Here is a 5,595-nt window from a genome sequence, read left to right as displayed (position 1 = left end):
ATGTGCTAAATGGAAGCTAATGTGAAGGCCAGAGAGTATCCGAACGAATTGTTTTAGTAAGGGGAGACAACACAGATAAATTCAAATTTAGGTAGCAAACTACTGTAATCGTGGTGCGTCCTTAGTTACGTGTACTTCTTCTTGGCGGGTATAATACAGTGTGACAAATTTATGGAAATTCCCTCCAGGCGCGAAGCTAGAAGGCAAAACGGGGGATATTAATATGGGTCCGTCTGTCTGTCCGTTCGTCTGTCTGTCTGTCACGCTTCGTTTCCGTGCAATAACTACAACAAATATTAACCTATTTTCTTCAAACTTGGTTACAGGGTTAAATGCCTTAAGGGCTCGACCAAGTTCGATGACCACTTTCACCGGACTCCATTTGTCAGAGTTATGGCCACTTGAATAATGAAAAACGTAATTATCTGCTGGGTTTTGTTTCTGTGCAATAACTATAACAAATGTTAACCGATTTTCTTCAAACTTTGTTCGATTTTGATGAAAATTGGTATAAAGGGATATTAGGGAACTGCGAATTCAACCGCATCGATTTCGTTGCCATAGCTACCACACAGAGGCTTTTGATTGGTCGAAATTAAGATATTGTTCGATTTTGATGAAAATTTGTATATAGGCCGGAATATTAAGGGACTGCTAATTCAACCGCATAGGTTTCGTTGCCATATAGCAACCATACAAAAGGCTTCTGATTGGTGGAAATGAAGATATTGTTCGATTTTGATGGAAAATTGTATATGGGGTATAATTTAAGAGGACTGCGAATTCAACCGCATAGGTTTCGTTGCCATAGCAACCACACAAAGGCTCCTGATTGGTCGAAAGTTAGATATTATGTTATTTTTATGAAAAAATGGTATATAGGGGTATATAGGGGACTGCGAATAAAACCCGCATAAGTTTCGTTACCATAGCAACCACACGGAGGCTTCTGATTGGTCGCAATTTAGATATTGTTTGATTTCGATGAAAATTGGTATATAGGGGTATTACAGAGGGAACTGCAAATTCAATCACATATGTTCCGTTGCCATAGCAACTACACAATTGTATTCTGATTGGTTGCAATTTAGAAATTGCTCAATTTCACTCAAATTTAGTATGTACATTGTAGGTGTACTATGGCAATGCGATACTTTTCTGGTGCATCTTTGCGACTATGGGGGCAGTTTGGGGGACATCTGTAATGGTCCCCCATTACAATTAGTACTTGTTGCTGTATTGATAAGATGTTTCAACCAAATTCCTTATGCACATTCAACTCATGCTAAGTTTGCCAACCGATGTGATTTGTGCATATTTACGGATAATCAATGAGGTATTGGGCTTTTTCCCCCTCAAGTTTCAAGCTATACATTATGTCTCAACAGCACGATACTCTTAAGTATTGAACTGTTTGTGTATGGTATTTATGATCTATTTGAATGACACAGCTTTGCAAGCAAACAACATAATGCGCGCTAGCAACGACACAGCTTTCAGAGAGGCTATATAGTGACAATGGCATGCAAATGTAAATATACATGTATGAACCTAACCTCAATAATGTTAACCTACAATATGTCCTGCAAGCAGAGGATATAAATTCCACGAATTTGCTTGTTTTAAATCACTCGAACCCATGGATGAATGTTAATATTTAATTCATCTTTTCAATACTTTGTACAAATATAGAGCTTTAGCTGAAATTTGGACACAATCTTTAACAAAACAGAGTAACAAGTTCACATAATTCACGCTACGTCACAGATCGCTACATTCCAAAGTATCACATTACTCGGAAATTTGAGGTGTCTCGCTCAGTTTCGCTCAGATGACATCGTTGTATGTATAGTATTCTTGTCTTCTCATGTATTTTGTACACACGTGTACTACGCGTGTCAACAACTTCATATATCACTCTCTGATTCGATAATCCTACGTTGTTTCACAGGTTTGGAAAGTGATGTGGGAGATTGTTGATAAATGTTAATGCTGAAATGTCTCCTCCAAACACGGAAATGCACATTTCCATGAAATGTTGGATGTAACCTAGTCTCTGATCTCGGAACTCCACGTAGATCGCACGTTGACATTGTTGTTTTGTAAGTTATTTGCTATCTGTGTACCGTTGTTAAGAACGTTTTGTAAAATTCCCGAGTTGGATTGATTAGATAATATATTCTGGAAATTTGTTTCTGTGTGTTTTCATCCGTCATTTAGAGCCAACTGGAAATTTCGCGCCCGCTATATTGTCTACAATACGTTAGTGCAGATTTATTTAATAACGTGGGAAAGTGTGAAGCGGTCAACCAATCAAAATCGCTCTAAGATCTTTCACTGCATAACAGGGGTGTTATATGATAAATAAAGTCAATGTGCCTTTGTCGAAATTATCATACAAAGAAAAGTATCTATCTGCAAGAACGTTTTCTTGTAAAACAGGCAAAATTTAAAATTCCGAAATTTGTACAGTATTTTTTTGACGTACATTTTGCATAATCCATAAATTGAAACTTAACTTTAAATAAAATGGTGGAAATATTGTAAAAATAACAGATCTGACGCTGATACTTATTCTCTGTTGGTATATATCCTCCTGTTATCGGTTTCCACGCACTTCAGAAACAGTCGCGATATGATATCGGCAGAATACTGTTGAAATTACGGATGACTGTCAAAAAGCAGTTACACAATCTACTAATGGAAACAAAAAACTATCTACATAAAACTGTATTTAAAAATATCAGAACATACATTTTTTTACATTTCTCCAGTCCGAAGTAACCGTCATGTTTTTTTTTCAGTGTTAAGAAAGTTAACTCGAATACACTAAATAGACAGTGACCCGCACGTACTAAAGCTTCGTTTGGTATACACAAATATCTTTGATCGTCAAAATTAATTATCAAAACAGATTTTTAAAAATTTCACATTTTTTTTATTGATTTTTCAATATGTCAACTTGAACGAATTAATGTAATTTTATAAATTTATTCAATTTTATTTACATGTATATCTTTTTTTGCGCAGTCTTATATCGGTTTTGGTTGATGGTAAGTTATTTCTCATTTTATTCTGTTTAAAATTGGAAGTTCATTGCATTACAAGGTTTAAGTTTCATTGCAAACAGTGTTGAAAGAGGAGATGAGGACTCATTTACATACGACATTGCCATACGTTTAAAAACACTGGTTCTTGAATGAAGTATATCACTGGGGTTTTTCAGGTATCAGCTCATTTTTAGCAAGATACAAAGTGTATTAAACAAAACTGCATATTTATGCGTTTTTTTAATCAGTGATTAATGCTTATGCTTTCCGTACGAACTTCCGGTAATTCTTGTGTCAGTTTACAGACGATGGCCAAACGTCTAAAATATCCTTATGTAGTGTCCAGCAGGTCACGAAGTAACGAGATATAGCCTGATTAAATGGCTGCACTTTTCTTTGTCTGCACCGGGGGCGGGCATGATCTACGTTTCCTCCAAAAACTCACGCCATTTCAGAGTTTCAAAGTTTTTCTAAATCATCGTGACACTTTTTTTAAATGTTAATGAGGTTGACGTGTCAGCCTCGTGCCGAGACCAGTGGTGCGATTGGCTGGAAGTGCAGACAATTTTTTCGCCTAACCAACTAACACTGCATGATGAACGGAGATCATGTCCGCGGAAGGAGAATAGATTCAACGTGTATATAGGAGGTTTTTAAAAGAAAAATTATCCATCTTTCCAACGGCACTAAGCATTTTCCCGTAGATCAACTAGAAATGTTGTATTTGATGCAAGATAAGATAAGGGGTCGACTTTTCGACATCGAAAAATTTCCGCCCTTCCTATAGAATCATTAATATTGGGGGTGTCATTTTTAGTTAACGACAGTCGATCTAAACACCTAAAACATGTAAAATACACTGAACACCTTAGTGTAGGTCCAAATATACAAATATAGCTGTAACAAATTAGCAGGTCCCTGTGGTACATACTACAGATACGAAGCCTCGTCTGGTGTTAATACGATCACAGGGGCTCGGTTTCGGGATACTTTCGGTTAGTAATAAATCTATACACACCAGTAAATAACAACAACACTTTTTATCCGGTGTTAATACACATTCTAAAACCTTATACAAATTGAGGGTACCGGGGTATAAAATTTAACGTTATAAAACACCGGATAAAAAGTGTTGCTGTTATTTACTGGTGTGTATAGATTTATTACTAACCGAAAGTATCCCGAAACCGAGCCCCTGTGAATACGATGTACTGTATCTAGTATTTTTTGTAGTCTTTTGAATCTTCTCTTCAAAAGCATTTTTATTTTACCAATTATGGGACTTTATGTTGCAACAGATGTTTTAATGTATATCATATTACAACAATAAATCATATATGCATCGTTTATTTATGAAATAAGGTCGGCCGTAGTAATCAAACAGGCCCGAAGCTACCTTAGCAAGCATATACTACAGGAGAAACAGGCTGGCTGCGTTGACTTTCTCCATTTTGGGTAGTTCAGAAACGTTGGCGGAGAGCTAATGAACAATTCCAGTTGTAATTGATAAATGAAAGTATGCATTACTTTCTCGGCATTTACGACAAAATGTCCACTACTGCACTAACTAGAAACGGTTGTTTTGATAACATCTGTATTGGGACAAGTGTCCCCTTTATTTACTGCACATTATTATACATATATATAGAAGTAACAGCTGTTTTGTACGTGTTGTCTTTTTGATCTATGATGTCGCTTCGGTGCATTTTGAACTTTTCAACTTTTCAAAACCTTCTATATATGAATGACAAGTGATACCAAAACACCTGACATGAATTTGCCAGCACAAAAATGTACACCAATATGTCAATGGAGTGATCAAGCCTTTTTTCGTAAACTACATTTTTCAATCACAGGCCTCATCATTTGTCCGATAATGAGAAGGTAGCTTAATTAGTCTTGCTATTACCTGGCAGACTCGGTAGATCTGTCCATGCCAGATCCTATCCGCTCCTCACAAGCAGGATCGACACAAGGAAGATGTCCTTCTTTCCCAGGACGCGTACGGTGATCAGAGACTGGAACGCCCTCCCGCCAGACATCACCCTCGCCTACACACTGGACGCCTTCAAGGCCAGTGTGTCAAAACTCTGAGGTCCTTTGTTATTATCCTGTTTTTATTAACTTTTTAACCTTTCGACGTCAGCCAAGCACCATGCACACCACCTACGAACATAGCAGAATCTTCAACCTGTTGAAGGAGCTAAGTACAACAGAGATATTTCTTATGCCAAAGAGGCAGCTGCCTTTCTCTCTAATCTAATTCCGTGGTATAGGTTTAATTCAGTTCACACCACACTCCTTATCTCACTCTAGTAGTGGTATTTGGATAATTTCTTGAGAGATTTTTGGGAACTTCACAGAACCTATGTCTGCCTTGATAACAGTGGGTAGTTAACTTATGAAAAGGAAGAACACACAGTGTCCCCTCCAACTCTCATTGTGAGGGGATAGCAAAAGTATTTTCAACTTTTCAAAACTGTCTATTTTACAAAAACTGTCCTATATCATTAAACCAGGCTCCAAATACAATAAAACAGACATA

This window comes from Mizuhopecten yessoensis, unplaced genomic scaffold, assembly GCF_002113885.1.
Source record: "Mizuhopecten yessoensis strain PY_sf001 unplaced genomic scaffold, ASM211388v2 scaffold10867, whole genome shotgun sequence".
NCBI lineage: Eukaryota > Metazoa > Mollusca > Bivalvia > Pectinida > Pectinidae > Mizuhopecten > Mizuhopecten yessoensis.
Note: the sequence above shows the minus strand (reverse complement) of the source record.